Raw genomic sequence first — 21,551 nt, forward strand, 5'->3', positions numbered from 1 at the left:
TGTTACTTTACAAATCATTACGCAATTATAAAATAACTCCCAAAATGTTAACCATAAGCAGACGGTGTTTAGGCTGTAAGACCAAAGTTCTCTGCTAAAAGCTCAAGAACACACTTAGACCTCAATTGTCAAAATAGAACAATATGATGGGTGTCCAGACCGCACCTTCATAATAGTAAACGAGTCATGATCAATATGTACCTATGAAGTTACATGATCCTAGGCGTAAGCTTTCTTGAGTTATCATCCGGAAACCATTTAACTGGTTAGAGTCACCGTGACATTTACCTTTGACCTGGTGACCTGAAAATCAATAGGGGTCATCTGCGAGTCATGATCAATGTACCTATGAAGTTTCATGATCCTAGGCGTAAGCGTTCTTGAGTTATTATCCGGAAACCATTTTTTCTGTGTCGAGTCACCGTGACCTTGAACTTTGACCTAGTGACCTGAAAATCTATAGGGGTCATCTGCAAGTCATGATCAATGTACCTATGAAGTTTCATGATCCTAGGCCTAAGCGTTCTTGAGTTATCATCCGGAAACCATCTGGTAGACGGACCGACCGACCGACCGACCGACGGACCGACCGGCATGTACAAAACAATATACCCCCTCTTCTTCGAAGGGGGGGGGGGGCATTATAACTGTTCACCATGTGGAGAGTGCATATCATGCGCACGTCATGTGACCCTTCGCACACATCTATGGCGCACTTAGAGATTACTTGTCCAACATGGGCTAGGTGCAGTTTGTTATATACGTATAAGTTCTATTAACGACATATTGCTGACAGGCATCTTGTGCAGGCATCTAGAACTATGATCCACTCATAATAGGTACTTCCATTGGCGTCGCATTTATTTCGCAAATTATTAATAGGTTATTATGTTGTTGTTTTGTTTATAGAAAAAAACAGCATGAATTATGTTATAATACTGTATGAATCGCATAGGTCAAAGGTCAAAGCCATCTGAATAGTAGATAAATGGTTTATGAAATTCTAATTTAATGTCAGTTTCCACAGAGAGGTTCTCGTGCAGATGGGTAACTCGCTTCGACGATCTATTTATAGGTGTCACGATCTATTAATATGTCGTATGATACATTAATATTTTGCACGATCTGTTTATATATTGCACGATCTATTAATATGTCACACGATCTATTGATAGGTTTCACTATCTATTAATAATATGAATAGATCATTAAACATATCGCCCGATTGGTGCAAAAAGGTATCATGTGCCTGTTTTTCATTGCCACATGGTACCCTTTTGCACCAATTAATGAGGCGATCTAATATATAATATTATTAATATCGTGTCACATATTAATTAAATATGTTGCATGATATATTTTGATGTTGTACAATCTATTAATATGTTGCACGATTAATTAATATGTTGCACGATCTATTAATATGTTTCACAATATATGATTATTTTTCGTGAGTGTATAGCTAGGTCCTTCAGTTTTCTTTCCCGATCTAGCTTTGAAGCATATTGCGACGATTTTTAAATAATTAATATTGTGTTACATGCGATACATGCGATACAAAGTTAGAATTCAATGAACATACACGTATACTGACAACGTCTGTATCTTTATTGAATTATATGTATATTTATCATGATTATCGATGTCCGATAATGTATGTTTGACACGTGACCCTTATTTATACCACGGAAAGGGACATTATGCTTTTTAAGGAAAATTTCCGTTGTGTTCGACCCTTTCCGTATCTTTGTATCGTTTGACCAAAAAACCTTCTCACATTCATCAATACTTCATGAAGTTGATGAAAATGTTCAGTATGAACATAATTTAATATGTTGTTTTTATATTTTAATATGTGCTTTACATTTGGAATGGCTTATTATGAAACTCACACGTTCAATAAAAGGTCTTTCCGCGGATATAATAAGAAGGAAGCAAATTAAAGTGCTCTTATTGTGTACATTTTTGTGAATATGCGGCAACTGATATTATTTGTCCTGATTATTTCATTGATTTTTTAAATATAATTTTTGCCTTATTGCAACTAGGCATAGCAACGACGCTGTTACTGAGTTGGAAACGGGAATTTATTTACATTTTTGGTACGAATTGCGTTGGAACGAATTGCTAAAAACGCTATTGTCACGACTACATAAAGCATTGACACAATCGCGGGAATATTTCGGCTGTTAATTTCCGAGAAACGAACACAAAGCTCCATTCTGCAACAAATACGATAGAATCTTTGGTAAGCCCTTTTATAATTAATTCATATTGTTTTGTTTACGATATATTCAATTATAAGCCGCAAGAACAGCATCACTGCTCACTCTAGAGGCCACATTTCTTGTCCGATCTTCATGAAACTTGGTCAGAAGATTTGTCCCAATGATACCTCGATCATTGACACAGATGACTGTGTGGTATATCAGGAAAACAACTCGGAAGATGATTGCCGGATCCTACAAAACGACCTGATAAAGCTAGCCGGATGGGAGAAACAAAGGGGTATGGACTTTCACCCAGTGTAGCATTCTCCGTGTCCACAGAAAGAGGAACCCAATCATGTTCTGTTACTCCCTGAAAGACCACATCCTCGAATCTGACTTGACTACCAAGTACATGGGAGTGACCTTGTCCCAAAACCTTTCATTCAAACACCATGTGGGCATCACACTAAAAAAGGAAAATAGCACACTCGGTAGCAATAACCACTGATTTTGAAAATTGACATAAACCCAGTAAAATTATACATTTTCTGATTGATATTAGTAAACCATTTCCAAATATGTATGGTTTGTCTATCTTACATTGTCTAAAATAATGTTAGTGAATGCGGAAACATTGAAAAATCCCTTGTGTAAAAATTGTCATTTTTCATTTTTTTCAAAAAAGTCAACCTGGGTGTATAATTTGTTTAAAATAATGATTTAAGAACACATTTTTTATCCAAACTTTTAATAATTCATTACAGATACATTTCAGCTATGTTAGATGTCCTTGCAATTGGATGGTCCGGCAGGATTCTGGCCTGAAACACGTTACCCCCCCACCAACGCAGGACCCAAAAATTCCTGAAATAGACAATAAAAAGTTGATTTTTCTTAAATGCAAATTTGCATGTGATTAAATATCACAGTTGAAATAATGTACAACAAAACAAGAATAAATGTTGAAAAAACAAAAACTTATTTGGTTAGTATTAAAAAAAAAACATTATCCAAAACATGTACAACTGCCCCACCCACCAAATACAAATGTGATACCACCTGGTATTTAAGAACATTTCAAAGTAATATTATTTCTCTTAAACAAAATTTTATTTATGAACTAGCAGTTAAATTGAACAGGAAAAACACTTACGGTTGAATATGCAGCCAGTAATCTGAATTCTTATCCAGAATTCTGATATGTCGGTTGATTAGGAATGGCAGCACCAGGAATTCTGAAAGATCGACATTGCATTGCTATATTAAATCTTATATACTTTTGTAAGATGAAACAGAAATACTATTTGTTAGAATAGTTTAACACACACCTATTCAAAAAAGATAAACATATCATAAAATAATTAAAAAAATATTATAATAATTACTGTAAGAAGATTCGAACTCATAAAATGCGAATGTATGTAACAGCTCAATATCTTTAAACAACTTCTTGGATTTAGTAAATAATTGTCGATACATTAATTAAGAGCTTGTTTTCTTCATGAAAGGAACTCCAAAGATGCTGAAATATAATAGTGCACTGCATGCAAATATTAATTAAGTGATACAGACAAACTGAAAGAACAGAACATTTAACCGAAAATGTTTTCTACAAGCTTTTACTGATTCAATGTGTCTTTTGCTAAAAAAATCATGCTGAGATCAAAATTAGCCAAATGTAAGGTTTAAATTCAGGATATAATTGTTAACCATCAAATTCAATGTCTTCAACATGCAACTGCTTAAAATGTTACTTACCACAGTGTAACTGTGCTCATGTATTTGTGAACCCCCATCATAATCACTGTCAAATAGATCTTTGTCAGTCATGTTCTCTATAAAATAAAAATAAATAAATTTTAATACCGGTATGCACAAAACCTGTGACACATAATAACCGTGTTTTAGCATTGCATCCTCAATTTTGCAAAGGTAAATTTCAAGAACCTAACCTTTATATATAATAATATCCATTTATTTTTTGTATATTAATCATGTAAATGAAATTAGAACTGAAATTAATTATAGCAGTTTTAACACGTTAACAAAACTAATAATGAGATGGTGTGTGAATTATAATGCTCCCTAAATGTATAATCAACTTAAAAATAATAATGTAACTTAGCTTTTAAGTTTATAATTATGATCAATCACAGAAGTTACATTTTACATTTGTTACAAATGAAGACAAGTCCGGTACGAAATGGCGCGGGTACGATCTGGAACAGATTTTATTTGACATAATTAACACAATAATTTAGGTGATTTAAGTGAATTCATACCTGCATCGATACCAGATGAGACGTTTTCTCTTCCTGCCAAACAAATACTGTGTTTATCGTACCGATATCCGTAAAACTGCTCAAAAGATCGCTCCCGAATTCACCGTAACAACAATGTAATAATTCCGCGGAAAGGGGAGTAACTCTACTGCACAGGTATAGTGGTGTTGGAAATAAATAAATATATATTATTTCACGCGCATATACCTGATTCAAATGGTTAGGATTTATTAAAAAACACAATAATTGATTTATTAATAGCTAAATTTCAAGTGAATCTGCCTTCTGTCTGCAAAATATTGGCCTTCGAATTTTTTACTTTCACTTTTGAGCAATGATTTTTTCTTTTCCGGTCATGGAAAGGTCAGATACCGCTTATTTGGACATATCTCCTCCCACATATGCAAATTTTTCATTTGGATTACTTCTTTTATGCTCGTAGTGAAGCGTTAAAAACACCCCACATTTTTCGGTCAACTTTTTGCCTGAACACCGATTGCGCAATAATTTGCATAGCAGGTGCGTGGTTATTGCTACACTCGGCTTCCTCTAGCGCAACCTACGCGTCAGCAATGAGAAAGTTAAGACCAGGGCATACATCTCTCTTGTCCGGCCAGGCCTTGAGTATTGCTCCACAGTGTGGAACCCCTTTACAAAGGATATGGCATACAAGCTAGAGATGGTAAAGAGGAGGGCTGCTAGATATGTAACCAACAGATCATACCACAACACCAGCAGCATATCCTCCATGATCTAGCACTTGGGGTGGGAGACGCTTGAATCATGACGGACCAAAGCGCAACTCACCATGCTGTACAAAATCATCAATGACCTGGTGGATATCCCAGACAACCGTTACCTTACAGGGGTGGCGAAATCAAACAGGCCTCGACACTAATGGTGTCCCGGGAACCCGAGGACACCAGATTTTTTGTAAGGGTCACCAGTTCTTTCAAGCCGGGTGATCCTCCAGGAACCCTAAATTTATAGAACCACTTCGTATTGATTGACCCTTTGAATCCGCGTAATTATCTTTTATTTCTTGCCGTGTTTATAAGAAGAAATTCCGAAACGGTTAGTAGTGTATTTTTAATATCTCGGACCAGTTACTATGTCCGTTAACTCCGCCTAAGAGCCAGGGCTCGAAATTAACACTCGCACACTCGCAAAATGCGAGTGAAAAATACTGATTGCGAGTTAAGTTTTAAGCCACTAGTATTTTTTTGCAAGTAATGAAATAGTGGGAAAAAAACTAGTAATATAAATGCACTCGATGTCATGAACACTAAACCGTAGGTCAATTTTTAGAACGTCTGAATACCTGTATGCGGAAGCACGCACCTTGTATGTAGACTGGTATACTTATAGTACAGAAACGCGGATAGTATTGGAACAAAGAACGTGAAACAGTTGACTATTCACATTTGTGCATTGAACTTGAACAGACATGGCTTCGAAGCCAAACATAATTAGTTTCTATTTGCCTACAGACAAATAAAAATACAAAAGATAAAGTAAAGTTAACTGTTGATTTGTATTTTGGTGACGTCGCACTCAACACACGATATCATAGCTGATTTTTTTTTTTTCAATATTTGAAAACCCATTACAAATATCACAAACTGACACTTACACTTTGTTTTCTGAGATAACACAACACACTTATATTTGAAAACAATACCCTTATGGTCCAAGGAACTGATATCTTTGTATGATTGCAGAAATAAAATGTGTATGTTAAGTACTTTTTATTTTGTTTTAATAGTACTAAATTAATGTCCAAACTTTTTTTATGTTTCCTGCAAAATTTGCGAGACTGTTTTTGATTTTGCTAGTTGGTATTAAAGCAGCTCGCAATGTTTTGCAAGTAGAAAAAAAAGTTAATTTCGAGCCCTGCTAAGAGCTACTATTTTAAATGAATTTCTGAGCGAGATGCCAATATTGAATTTTCCTGCTGTCAATCAAATTCTTCTTGGTAAGCGCATCAACCAATCAGCACTCAAGCAGCCGAATACACGCCGACCCCACATGAAACTGTATCAAATAACTGTACATTTCACAGATTATTACTGACATTATCTCAACGAATGTAGCATTGTAGATAAAGCGTAATTAACTACTTTTTTTTAGTAAGAGAAAAGTTTCCACATACAAAAAAATGCTCAACGATTTTGTACCAAAATAAAAGATATTAGCGACCTGTGGCGCAACGAAGTTTTATTCAGCAATTAAATATTTAAGTCCACACTATCCGGGAGGAAGAATTACGTGATGTTGTACATGAAGTCTAATTTTGGCATGATTTTCATCTGTACATGAAATACAGGAGAAATGTGTCTTTATTGCTAGAATTTTCTTAACCTCCGAGAATAATGAAATCTGAAAATGATTTCGGATAACACATTTAATGATACGCATTTGTGAATACTACAATTGAATAATGCATTTTGTTATACAAATGGTCATAACACATAATGCAACAAGTAGGTAAATAAAGTGTTTTGAGATTGCCAAACTTTGCATACATATAGGTCATCATGCATTTATGACCTGACAAGTTATATGACGATCCGGAATGAAGTGTACTCGGTAAAATTTAAAGAGAGACGCGTTTTTATTCTCAGAAATTCTTTTTCACTTTCGCAAACTTTTCTGAAAGGCGATACATGTAACATTTTAGATTGACAATCGCAACTGAATTGAATATTGGAAATAAAAATGTCGAAACTGGAGGGAATCCTAGTTTGGGTGAGGGTCACCAAAAGTGTCAAAAAAGGTCACAGTGACTCGAAATAGTAAAACAGTTTCCGGATGATAACTCAAGAACGCTTACGCCTAGTTTTCAATTAAGTTGTCCCTGGACAACCAGTTGGGTCCAGGAATGAAATAAATACAATGTATTAAACTAATAATATAATTAAAGCCGTAATTAAGTTTTACAAAACCGGATGTTGACACACAATTACATTGTCAGTGCTTTTTGCTGAGCAATCAAGCTTAAATATGGGCACTCTCCTGCGCAGTGATCTCCTCTCTTATTCTATAAGAGACCAGGAGCATGCCGCATTTTCAACATTCGGCCATACTGTTAGACAGTGTACAGACTGGTTTCTTTATTTTTATGCCCCCCTTCGAAGAAGAGGGGGTTTATTGTTTTGCACATGTCGGTCCGTCCGTATGTCCGTCCGTATGTCCGTCCGTCCACCAGATGGTTTCCGGATGATAACTCAAGAACGCTTTGGCCTAGGATCATGAAACTTCATAGGTACATTGATCATGACTCGCAGATGACCCCTATTGATTTTAAGGTCACTAGGTCAAAGGTTACGGTGACTGGAAATAGTAAAATGGTTTCCAGATGATAACTCAAGAACGCTTATGCCTAGGATCATGAAACTTCATAGGTACATTGATCATGACTCGCAGATGACTCCTATTGATTTTCAGGTCACTAGGTCAAAGGTCAAGGTCACGGTAACTCAACTTAGAAAAATGGTTTCTGGATGATAACTCAAGAACGCTTACGCCTAGGATCATGAAACTTCATAGGTACATTGATCATGACTCTCAGATGACCCCTTTTGACTTTCAGGTCACTAGGTCAAAGGTCAAGGTCACAGTGACTTGACACAGTAAAATGGTTTCCTGATAATAACTCAAAAAAGCTTATGCCTAGGATCATGAAACTTCATAGGTACATTGATCATGACTCGCAGATGACCCCTATTGATTTTCAGGTCACTAGGTCAAAGGTCATGGTCACAGTGAGTGCCAAAAAACGTATTCACACAATGGCTGCCACTACAACTGACAGCCCATATGGTGGGCATGCATGTTTTACAAACAGCCGTTGTTACAATCAGAGGATATAAAAGTATAGAAATAAGATAATCAAAACATGGTCTACATTTACCTTATTATTACAGACGACTTTGGCGGTAAAGATGGAACTGTTGAGGTCCACATATTGGACAAGTTTAATTTGTTAACAGGGGTTTTTTTTACTAAGAAAGTGACGCCAATATTCGGCGTCTTCCCCTACCAGAATTTTTCTCCTAAAACTACCATTTCCCCTCCAAAAATAAAATTTTTCACCAAAATATAATATTTTACCCTCAAAGAAATGTTTTTTTTTTTTGGGAAGTCGACACTTATCCAATTTGTACCATGTACAACGATCTCGCTCTCTCTCTCTCTCTCTCTCTCCAGACGAACACTCAAATCTGGGAATCCCAGTGATTCTATATATAGCTCTTAAATTACGTCATGGAAACTGGGCAACTAATCGTATTAATCATGTGACTATTTTACTGGATTCCGGTCTTGCGCGAGAAGGGTGTTTCGTCAATTAATTACCGGAAACCAGTCAAATTTTCATCCGGGTTATGTGAAAGCCAAGATATAAACGTTAAAACAGAAAAAATTCTCACAATTGGCGTTCATACACGAACAAAATAAAACGTTCGGACTAGGAAAATATTAATTGCGTTGACGCATTTTTTAAGAATGAATCATCAAAAACCGTTGAAACCCAGCAGGATTCGGAGGTACTGTAATCAACATCGATTAATACTGTCGGATTATTGTGAAAGTGAAAGTAGACAATCGGCAGCTGCCGCACCTTTCCTTTCCAATACTGTAGCAGATCTAGTTCGTCAACCCATTCATCATGAAATTGAAATCACAATATTGACATCGTTCCCCGGCCCCAGTTGAAAACATTTCCCATTATTAGATCTACTCTGCAACTTTATTTAGGACTTTGACTTTAATATCATACTTGTTCATGTGTTTAAGAACAAAAAGGTCAGAGACATGCCTCTTTTTCTAAAAAAAACACCTGAAGTCTGTAAGCGAGTTGTAGACATTGAAATGAACAGTTTTTATTTTTTCCCCAAATATGTCTCTTTCGCGCTCGATTTTCCCCTTTTACCCAGCGTCCAGCGTCTTCCCTTTTTTCTAAAAAAAAACCCTGGTTAAGATTACGATCTTAGCTCCATATGATTTTCTAACATAAAGTGTATTTCACTCATGACTATTTAAGCTGATGAGTAAAATACAAAATCAAAGACTTGCTGGAGTATTTAAAATACTCCAGCAAAAGTCTTTGATTTTGTATTTTATAAAAAAATTATACATAACATGCAGAAAACATGTATTAATAATAAAGAACATCTACTCTTGTTTACATTAACATGCATTTTGAAATGGCTGATCAAATAATCCCAATTGGGGCACTGTTGGTCCAACTGATAATTGCACAAAATGCGTGTGCCAATTTTTATGATGTTTTTTTTCACTCATCAAAAGTATAATTATGTGTAACACATGTTTTGATAACACTAGCTTTGCAAGATTAAAAGTTTGAGAAAGTCTTTATATTGTTTATAATATACTGCTATAATGAATGTACCATGGAAATACAACTATAACTAAAACAAGCAAATTATACTCATTTTGATTTATTATGCCTCCCTTCGAAGAAGAGGGGGTATATTGCTTTGCGCATGTTGGTCTGTCTGTCTGTTTGTCTGTCGGTCGGTCCGTCCACCAGGTGGTTTCCGGATGATAACTCAAGAACACTTGGGCCTAGGATCATGAAACTTCATAGGTACATTGATCATGACTCGCAGATGACCCCTATTGATTTTGAGGTCACTAGGTCAAAGGTCAAGGTCACAGGTGAAGGTCACAGTTACTGGAAATAGGCATTTTAAGGATTTAGCATGGTTCAAACAAGGGAAACAACTACCGTTTATGCATGTTCTTTTAGTTACAGCATTTGCCTCCCTTAAATTCATTTAAAATCTCATTTTACAGCAGAGATTCCAAATATGACCTGTAAATGAGCCCCATATTTACTGCCAGTGCTAGGTTACCGTTTCCCATTTGATCATTCTTAAGTATTGTTATTGTAATGCTTGCCCCCCTTCGAAGAAGAGGGGTATATTGCTTTGCTCATGTCAGTCTGTCTGTCGGTCGGTCCGTCCACCAGGTGGTTTCCGGATGATAACTCAAGAACGCTTGGGCCTAGGATCATGAAACTTCATAGGTACATTGATTATGACTCGCAGATGACCCCTATTGATTTTGAGGTCACTAGGTCAAAGGTCAAGTTTGCAGGTGAAGGTCATAGTTACTGGAAATAGGCATTTTAAGGATTTAGCATGGTTCAAACAAGGGAAACAACTACCGTTTATGCATGTTCTTTTTGTTACAGCATTTGCCTCACTTAAATTCATTTAAAATCTCATTTTTTACAGCAGAGATTCCAAATATGACCTGTAAATGAGCTCCATATTTACTGCCAGTGCTAGGTTACCTTTTCCCATTTGATCATTCTTAAGTATTGTTATTGTAATGCTTGCCCCCCTTCAAAGAAGAGGGGTATATTGCTTTGCTCATGTTGGTCTGTCTGTCTGTCTGTCTGTCGGTCGGTCCGTCCACCAGGTGGTTTTTGGATGATAACTCAAGAACTCTTGGGCCTAGGATCATGAAACTTCATAGGTACATTGATCATGACTCGCAGATGACCCCTATTGATTTTGAGGTCACTAGGTCAAAGGTCAAGGTCACAGGTGAAGGTCACAGTTACTGGAAATAGGCATTTTAAGGATTTAGCATGGTTCAAACAAGGGAAACAACTACCGTTTATGCATGTTCTTTTTGTTACAGCATTTGCCTCCCTTAAATTCATTTAAAATCTCATTTTTTACAGCAGAGATTCCAAATATGACCTGTAAATGAGCCCCATATTTACTGCCAGTGCTAGGTTACCTTTTCCCATTTGATCATTCTTAAGTATTGTTATTGTAATGCTTGCCCCCCCTTCGAAGAAGAGGGGGTATATTGCTTTGCTCATGTTGGTCTGTCTGTCTGTCTGTCTGTTTGTCTGTCGGTCGGTCCGTCCACCAGGTGGTTTCCGGATGATAACTAAAGAACGCTTGGGCCTAGGATCATGAAACTTCATAGTTACATTGATCATGACTTGCAGATTACCCCTATTGATTTTGAGGTCACTAGGTCAAAGGTCAAGGTCACAGGTGAAGGTCACAGTTACTGGAAATAAGCCACCACCACCGCCGCCGCCGCCACCACCTCCACCACCACCACAAAAACCGTATTCAGACAATGGCTGCTACTACAACTTATAGCCCATATGGGGGCATGCATGTTTTACAAACAGCCCTTGTTCTGCTTGAAAAGAGGTAATATGTATTGCTTAAGTAGTGTCTATATTTAGAAAGAAATTATAAACTATCCTTATGCCGCTTTAAGCTACTGTGATCCTTTCAGTTGATAAATGTACAAAAATGCTGTTATATGCACACTTGTTACTTATCAAATTATTTATAACTCTGTTGTGCACGGATGGGTTCATTTAGGCCAAAACAAAATAATGTTGTGGTTACGGTTCCTCGACCGAGCCTATAGATTATTTTGCTGCGACCCTACAACATTTGATTCAAAATTGAAAGCCAAAAGAAAAAAATCGCAGTAAAATTAAAACTGTACCGGAGGATTTTTACGCGCGCACTGTTAGCCTCATCGGCGAAGCGCTTTACATATTAAATGCATAAAGCGTCTGCGACTCAATGGAGAAATCATCTTCTTCGTCAATTTTATTTAATGATTTAAGTTAAAAGCCATTTTAAAAAGTTCTGTATTTTGTAACCAGACTTGAAGAGAGTTTTAAATTTAGCATGTCAGATAAAGCTTGTTCTAGTTTAAATACATGTGTATATACTTTTATTTCTTGCCAGAAGTGCTGCTGAAGACAGAGCTTGTTCTAGTTATACCCCCACAAGGGAAGTTTAGGGGGGTATATAGGAGTGAGCTTGTCTGTCCGTCGGTCGGTCTGTCTGTCAGTCGGTCGGTCCGTATTAAGTGTCCGCTCTCTATTTCAAGTTGTTTTCATCCGATCTTCACCAAACTTGGTCAGATGTTGTATCTACAATGTAGATGATGTCTAGGTCAAGTTCGAATATGGGTCATGCCGGGTCAAAAACTAGGTCAAGGGGCCACTTAGTGCATTTTAAACATTGAGCATGGTGTCCGCTCTCTAATTCAAGTAGTTTTCATCAGAGCTTCAACAAACTTGGTCATAAGTTGTATCTAGATGATGTGTAGGTCAAGTTCAAACATGGGCAATGCCGGGGCAAAAACTATGTCACGAGGTCACTTAGTAATGCGTTTTAAACATTGAGCATGGTGTCTGCTGTTTTTTGTGAAGACAACATGCAAAATATTCTGTGCCAATGCGGCATGTGGGGGTATCAGTCATGTCTCTGACAAAGCTCTATTTAAATTTGTTTTTTCTGTTGATGAGGGTATGACTATCAAACAGGTGTTAGCCTTAGTAATTAAGGCATGTTCTTCAAAGTATTTTCGGGTTTTTATCCATCAACATTTACAGTATTTTTCTTTATATTAAAAAGTTTTCTGAAGTTTGTTTTTCATATGGATAAAAAGTCAATGCATGGCTACAGCCAAGTTGAAGCCATGAATTGACCATTCATCCTAATCAGCAGTTTAAATGGTTTTTGTGCTAGATTGCCTATGTATGTACTGGAAAAAAGCCGTTCAAAAAAATCAAAATAAAAATTATGTTTTTCCTACCTACCTACCCTAATTTTATTTGGCCCGTAACCTGAACCACAACATTATTTTGTCTTTGCCTTATGACCAAATTCTGTTTTAAGGGGATTTTCTTTCAGATTACATACATGTGGGAATCCAACTGTAATATTACCCCGGTATATGGATACGCTCAACACTTCCTAATTCTGTTTTAGGGCAAATATTTGTATAAACACATCAACCTCCAGGTATGTTGGTGAGCTGTTGAGGTTTCAGACCGTAAAATAGTCTAGGTGTTTATTTTTTTCCTGAAAAATCTTACCTGTGCGGGTTTTGTTGACTTAAAAGTTGGCTTTCAGCAGGTCACTGTTAACAATTCATTAAGTTTAGATGCTTTGAACAACTCAAATTAGAAGAATGTGTACAAAGAATGTTGAGCTCAAGGTTACATAAGAGGCCATGTAATATTCGAGCTATAAATGTATTATAAATTACACATTTAATGAATTAGATATGCAAATGTATATTTTATTTTGTATTGAATTACGCTGCGTTAAAGCATATGGATAAGAAATAAATTATGTTCATAATATATAATAATATGTTAGTGGGGCCCCTAATGTTAACGTCCTATCGATTTTTAGCAATGTTTTAATTTATTGTGTTTTTGTTCATTCTTACTGCAAATTACGTTTTTTTTCCCCTTTCCAGTATAAGTTATTTGGTAAAAAGCATTATATGTAATGTGTGGTTTGCAGTCCTGAGGACGTATGTAGCCTATTTATGATCTTTTCATGTCAATTATGCATACACGGAAGGAAAGAATGTGTGTTTAAATCGAGGACAAAAACCGCAATGTAACTATTTATTTACGGTTCGTAGTAAACATAATAATCCGAGAAGTATCAAACTAATAATGCATAAGAGAGCATTGGTGACAAGTAGCATAAATTTGGAATGACGTGAACATAAAATATGTAATACATTATCATTATATTATAATAAAAGAGACATGTATTAGTATAAGAATCTCAAAAACAGGTAATTATGTTTTTTACGTAGCAAAGTGCGCTTCTCTAAAACAAGTTAATAAAATACTGCAAGTAATGATTTTATTAACTTTTTAAGTGTTGTTTTATAACAAAATTAGTTCAGTAATTCACTTTGTTAATGAAAACTTGCATCAGACATTTAAGGTCGAATCGTTGATGATGTAAATTACTTACAACAAAATGAATTCAGCGCGAACATCTGGTTCAAATTTCGACTAAGAATAACAATCTTGATAAATTTGATATACTTTATGCATCCTTACAATCAGTCTTGTAAATTGGTTAACAAAACTTCAATTTGTGTGTAAAGTTGACAACAGTATTAATTGGCTGAATAATGCGCGCTAGAAATGTAATTAGTACGATTGATTCCATGAACAAATGCATTATTTAAACAGTTTCCGGTTAATCGCTACCAGCAAATTTAACCAGTTAACTGTCATTCAGTTCCTGTACGAAATGTTCCGCCCGGAATCGGCACGGAATCGCAAACTAAATTCCGGGCGTAAAAAATATTTCCAGGCGTATTTTTCTATATATGATTTTAAGAAGAGGGGCGGATTCCGGGCGGATTCCGGGCGTAATCCGGGCGGAAAACAGGGGCGAAATATGTAAATGAGGTGGGACGGAATTTTAAATTACGGGCGGAAAGCAGTTTATGGGCGGAATTCAGATTACAGGCGGAATGTTAAAATTACGGGCGTAACTTAGATTACGGGCGTAATTTAGATACCGGGCGGAAATCGGATTACATGCATATTGTAATATATACCCATATACCCATATAAGAACAGGCCATTTGAAAAAATAAAAGGCGATCGCAAAAGCTCACCATGAGCACTTTGAGCTCAGTTTAGCTAAAAACTAGTCAAAATTATGACAAGATACATTAAACATAGTATCTTTATATTTATTTTAAGATAATACATTTTAAAAACATGGATCACCATTTTATACTTCTGCAAATGCAGAACAAATGCTGAAAATCCCCGCATGTTATCCGCAGTCACAAAAAATGTGGAACTTATGCGGAAAATGTATGCATTTTCGTTCCGCATTTTGATGATACTTTTAAGATACAATGTAGCTTTTAAAGACAAACAACAAAAATATTCAATATATATACATAAAAAATAATTTGATAGACATGCACTTTTTAAAAAACAAACTGTTCTTATACACGGCAAAAATAAACTAGAAATGGCGCGGCAGAGGCCGACGCGTATCCCCACGCCGAATGTTTGACCTAGGTGTGCCCCAGGGTTGGTAATGGGGCCATGCATAGCTGAGATTGACCGTATTGTCATAAGAGAAGTTCATCATCAATTAGAAGTGAATTGGTGTAGAAATGAAGAAGTTATAGTAAAAGGCAATTTTGGGTGGGTGTGACATATGTGGGCAGGGCGCCCCAGGGTTGGTAATGGGGCCATGCATAGTTGAGATTGACCGTATTGTCATAAGAGAGGTTCAGTATCAATTTGAAGTGAATCGGTGTAGAAATGAAGAAATTATAGTAAAAGGCAATTTTGGGTGGGTGTGGTCTATGTGGGCGGGGCGCCCCAGGGTTGGTAATGGGGCCATGCATAGTTGAGATTGACTGTATTGTCATAAGAGAAGTTCAATATCAATTTGAAGTGAATCGGTGTAGAAATGAAGAAATTATAGTAAAGGCAATTTTGGGTGGGTGTGGTCTATGTGGGCGGGGCCCCAGGGTTGGTTATGGGAACATGCACAGTTGAGATTGACCCTAATGTCATAAGAGAAGTTCAGTATCAATTTGAAGTGAATCCGTGTAGAAATGAAAAAATTATAGTAAATGGAATTTTTTGGTGGGTGTGGCCTATGTGGGCGGGCGCCCCAGGGTTGGGATTGGGGCCATGCATAGTTGAGATTGACCCTAATGTCATAACAAAAGTTCAGTATCAATTTGAAGTGAATCCGTGTAGAAATGAAAAAATTATAGTAAATGGAAATTTTTGGTGGGTGTGGCCTATGTGGGTGGGGCGCCCCAGGGTTGGGAATGGGGCCATGCATGGTTGAGATTGACTGTATTGTCATAGGTGAGGTCCAGTATCAATTTGAAGTGAATCGGTGTAGAAATAAAGAAGTAAATGTAAAATAACCTAAAAAAATGAGTGATAATTTCTGACGCGGCCCCACCCCAACCCCTATAACTTTTGACCCAGGGGTCAGATCAAAATTCCAAATAGTGCACCGTCGCACATATGCTCATAGCTACCATGTGTGTAAATTTCAAGGTTCTAGTGCTTTTAGTGTAGGAGGAGATAGTGGCCAGGACGGACGGACAGACGGACGGACGGACAGACGGACGGACGGACGGCGGAGATCACCACAATATCCCCACCTTTTTTTCAAAAAGCGTGGGGATAAAAAGTTCACTCTTTCACATTGACTGTGTTTTTTAAACTGCTTTCTTGAGTAGGAATTCCTCTCTATCACAGTATTGTTCAGGTCCACGATTCTCCCCCATCCTATGTCATAATCTGAAATGCAATTTGATATTAAGTACAACTACAGTTCACCTATTTCAAATACTGTTAACAACTTATGTAGAATGAATTGCTTTTTCAAACTTTTTATCTAATCCAGGGCCCCATCTAGGATTTGAAAAAGACAGGGTCCAAATTTGGCAACTAAGTACACTTTTGAATGTGCTTGGATATTTATCCCTGTGGAATATTTTCAAATAACATGTGCAATATATGCGCATATTATTTAATATTACATGCATTTTCATTTTAATAAGGGCTGTTTGTAAAACATGCATGCCCCCCATATGGGCTGTCCGTTGTACTGGCAGCCATTGTGTGAATACGACTTTTGTCACTGTGACCTTGACCTTTGACCTAGTGACCTGAAAATCAATAGGGGTCATCTGCAAGTCACGATCAATGTACCTATGAAGTGTCATGATCCTAGGCAAAAGCGTTCTTGAGTTACCATCCGAAAATCATTTTACTATTTCGGGTCACCGTGACCTTGACCTTTGACCTTGTGACCTCAAAATCAATAGGGGTCATCTGCGAGTCATGATCAATCTACCTATGAAGTTTCATGATCCTAGGCATATGCGTTCTTGAGTTATCATCCGAAAATCATTTTACTATTTTGGGTCACCGTGACCTTGACCTTTGACCTAGTGACCTGAAAATCAATAGGGGTCATCTGCGAGTCATGATCAATCTACCTATAAAGTTTCATGATCCTAGGCATATGCGTTCTTGTATTATCATCCGAAAATCATTTTACTATTTCGGGTCACTGTGACCTTGACCTTTGACCTAGTTACCTCAAAATCGATAGGGGTCATCTGCGAGTCATGATCAATCTACCCATGAAGTTTCATGATCCTAGGCTTATGCGTTCTTGAGTTATCATCCGGAAACCATTTTACTATTTCGGGTCACTGTGACCTTGACCTTTGACCTAGTGACCTCAAAATCAATAGGGGTCATCTGCGAGTCATGATCAATCTACCCATGAAGTTTCATGATCCTAGGCGTATGCGTTCTTGAGTTATCATCTGGAAACCATTTTACTATTTCGGGTCACCGTGACCTTTGACCTAGTGACCTCAAAATCAATAGGGGTCATTTGCAAGTCATGATCAATGTACCTATAAAGTTTCATGATCCTAGGCCCAAGCGTTCTTGAGTTATCGTCTGACAACCACCTGGTGGACGGACGGACCGACCGACCGACAGACAGACCGACATGAGCAAAGCAATATACCCCCTCTTCTTCGAAGGGGGGCATAAAAATATTTTTTTTAATTGATAAAACTAGTTTCACTGTTAAAATAAAATTAGTTTATTGAAAATTCATTGAATATTCTGTAAAATAATGTGATCAGAACCAATTAAAAACATGACTGGGGGTCAAAGGGGGCAGGTTTGGATCTTAGTGCGGCAAGGTACTGAGACACCCTGTTATTGACAGGCCTAGCCCTGAGGATCACTAATCGTATAATTCGAATTAATCTTTATTTGGAACTTAACTATTTCAAACTAATAATACAATAACTTGTATAGTAAAATTGTGATTTACCTATCAACAAATCCAGCTTTCCTTTGTCAAGGACCGCTTTGTGCTCATCATCCGGGCGCGCACACAGAGCAAAATTTATATAAAAAAGTTCATTTTTTTACATGTTTTTTTCAACACTGTGCTTTCTTGCAAACAAATTCTTCAATTTGTGATGTGGCTTTTGAGGTCCGAGAAGGGAAAATTTGTTATGCCACCAGCAACCTTTCTCCCCAATCCTATGACATAATCTGAAAATGAAATGTTAATTTAAGTACTTACTATATATTTTAAAGAAATTTGTGTATTTCATTTTAGTTTCAAACTGTGTTGTTTTTCCTTCATCATGCCCGTCTACTTTTCATCATCCTTTTACATTTCCCACTGGGACAGTACACAAATACAATTACAATTATATCAGTTAATAATCTAAATAATAGAGGAATGAAGGAGTAAAAATACAAACCTTTTATGCTGTTCTGCAGTATTCCAAAAACACAGGAATTTGGTGAGACCAAATCACAGTTAAACCTGAGCCAAATTGAACCTCTTTTGCAACAAACTTATTGTTCATTTCCACATTATGTGTATTAAATACAAATTGTTTTTGACACAGTACTCCCTGCAAGACATTTTTTCACTACAGTTTAGTCCTCATTTTGCTTAAGTATTATACTGACAATTTAGTTCAGAGTCAGTAATTTGCTTAACCGCTCTAATGTTTTCAAACTGCAACTTCTACCACTCACTTCCTGTACCACTGACCAATCCACTGAAGCCTGATAAGCCCAGATGGTTTATAAACATGTACAGATATGACTCAGCCTTTGGTGAGAATAGAATGGGCAGCACAATACATGAGATCAACTCAGCTGGTTGTCAGTGTTTATCTGAGATTAAATTAACATAGGTTTGGTATAATTATGTACATAATTATGGTCTTTTCAGACTGGGGAAATCTTAACTACTATAAAAAAATTTTTATAGAGTAACATGCAGAGAAACTGCATTCATATTGATGATATAAACAAATAATATTAAACTAGACTGTTGTGTGTTTAATGTTAAAGGAAACCTTAAAATGATGAAAACATTACCAAGTCTTGTTCTTTATTAAACTTTACAGTCATTATTATAATTATGAAATAATTATTAAAAATGAGCAAAATTTTCAAAAAAGAAGAAGAATTAAAGAAGTGAATTAAAAAAATAAGTGCATATAGATTTTTAATGCATGGTCATCCCTCAGACTTAAAATTATAAGTGGAAACTGTAAAAGTCAGCAATAGATAAAATTTATTTAATAAAAATGTGTTATTGTTATCTCCTATTTTTTTTACCAGCAATATTGCCAATAGTAATGCAAAATCTAAGAGTATAATTCATGATCACAAGTTCACAAGTCTGTCTCCTTTTCAGCTTCTCACAAATTAAGTATAAAAATACTACAAAATATGTTTTAGAATCTGAACATGAAAATCATAAATTAGATCAAAGCTTTATGCTGAATTAATTATACTGTGACTGAAATAGTTGTGTCTATAATGAATGTTCATTGATTGTACAAATGTATAAATAAAATTAAATATTTTTTTTAAAAAACGTTTATTAAGTTATCAGTTACTGGTAATATTTTGTTCAGTACTTTGGTTTAAATTAAATTTATTAAGTTATTGTTCAGTCCAATATTACTCTCTATAAAAACTACTAAGTTCAAAATTCCGTCATGTGGCTTCACAAATATTTTATAAGTATGAAATTCTGCCCCACGAAAGAAACAAAGTGCAAAATTCCGTCCACAAATCTCCATCATACAAATTCTAAGTATAAAAATACGCCCGGATTTGTTTTACGCCCGGAAAAAACAGTTGAATTACGCCCAGAAATAATTTTAGTTCCGGGCATAAAACTCATTCCGCCAGTTGTACGGGCATAATTCCAACATTACGTGCCAATTCCGCCCTGATTACGCCCGGAATCCGCCCCATTATTTCGTACGGGTAGGTTAGCCAGTTAATCTGTTCCATCTCAAGTTTTTATGATAAAAATCACTACAAATGACAGTTATTTAAGATGTCAGGTTTACTGTCTCTGCTTGAAAGACGGAAAAAAAACACAGGTGTGCTCAACTGTCACTGTACACCCATACCAATGAACTTCCTTCGCAGCCAGGATATATTTGCAGAATTGGAAAATATCCACATGTTTCATCACAGACTTTTAATGCATCATGTCTTGTGAGCTGGAATTAAATCATTTCCTAGGCCTAATTGATCCACAGTCGCCAATTTGTAATCTATGTTTAATTGGATTGACTTGTTAAAGCTTTAAAAAAGCTAGTTGCCCTGCTTTACAGCCCAACTGTAACCAACTTTTTTAATTGAGTTTCCTGGGCTTAAATCTACTGGCCCCAGGCTAACAGGACACCACTAAACCTGTAACTTATTCATGATGTAAGATCTGACAGTGTATTAAACTCATTCAATGTGCAAGTCTGAAGACATTAAAGGGACATTATCACGTTTTGGTAAATTGACAAAATTAAACAATTTAATAATTTGGAGAGTTTTGTTGTTGTCGTTATATTTTTTCATAATACAAGGATTGCTTATATAAAGTATAAAATACATCTCTAATTGTATGGCCAAGTGGTCTAAACGATAGACTTTTATTCCAGGGGTTAGTGGTTTTAGCCCAGTTGAGGATTACTTCTTTTTTGTTTCTTTAATATAATTCTTTTTTTTTCAATGAAGCTTTTATGATCTAATGTTTTCATTTATCAATATTAAGCATTAAAGGACAAACTGTGAAAAAGTCCCTTGTAGATGTTCACTAAAAAATGCCACAAGGTGAAAATTTAGAACTCATTGGTTGTTTATTTGATTTAAAAGTAATTTTGTTTATTTGCCTTGTCAGCAAGGTTACTTTGAAGTTATTATCACTTTTTTTTCCAAATCATTAATAGAAAAGATAATGAAAGCTTCATTTTGGGAAAACAGCGCTTTATGCATATGCATTAATTGTCATCCCAGTACCAGAGACTCTCTTTAAACGAAAAACACCATAAGCTCAGAAAGTGTCGTCCTTGATTAGCTTGTGCACACCACTTATTTGACATGCAATAAGCCCCGTTTTCCCTGAAAGCAACCAATATGTACAGATTTCAATGACAAACTGGCCAATGTTGTCGCACAAGCTGTTGAACACTATTGATTACATACACGCACTCACTGTCTGCAGTGGTGAAGTATAAACAGGCAGATGTGGTGGTTATCGTTCTTAGCGTAGTTAAGAGCAGACTGACTTGCAACGTATGCCACTAACCTCAGTTGTCCGCAAGCAAACAACTGAAAACTGCAAATAACATTATAGGAAAGAAAATA

General features: G+C 36.2%; 1 protein-coding gene and 2 long non-coding RNA genes across 4 annotated transcripts in view; 1 reads left to right on the forward strand and 2 right to left on the reverse strand.

The window, feature by feature from the left end:
• LOC127837623 (uncharacterized) overlaps positions 1-21,551 on the reverse strand; it is a 163,711-nt gene that overhangs the window by 54,783 nt on the left and 87,377 nt on the right. The gene's annotated exons all lie outside the window — the stretch shown is intronic.
• LOC127841251 (uncharacterized) overlaps positions 1-21,551 on the forward strand; it is a 30,660-nt gene that overhangs the window by 2,407 nt on the left and 6,702 nt on the right. Inside the window, exon 1 of one of the 2 annotated variants that reach the window (XR_008030822.1) lies at positions 2,142-2,248. The exons of the other annotated variant lie outside the window; for it this stretch is intronic. This is a non-coding gene — a long non-coding RNA (uncharacterized LOC127841251). Of the gene's footprint in view, positions 1-2,141; positions 2,249-21,551 lie in introns of those variants that run through there. 2 annotated transcript variants of the gene reach the window in all.
• LOC127841239 (uncharacterized) lies at positions 2,882-5,024 on the reverse strand. The gene is made up of 4 exons (XR_008030808.1): positions 4,493-5,024; positions 3,969-4,045; positions 3,364-3,445; positions 2,882-3,074 (listed from the first exon to the last, which is right to left on the reverse strand). It is a non-coding gene; the product is annotated as an uncharacterized LOC127841239 (long non-coding RNA).

The sequence above is a fragment of the Dreissena polymorpha genome, chromosome 1 (assembly GCF_020536995.1).
Source record: "Dreissena polymorpha isolate Duluth1 chromosome 1, UMN_Dpol_1.0, whole genome shotgun sequence".
In the NCBI taxonomy this organism is placed as follows: Eukaryota; Metazoa; Mollusca; class Bivalvia; order Myida; family Dreissenidae; genus Dreissena; species Dreissena polymorpha.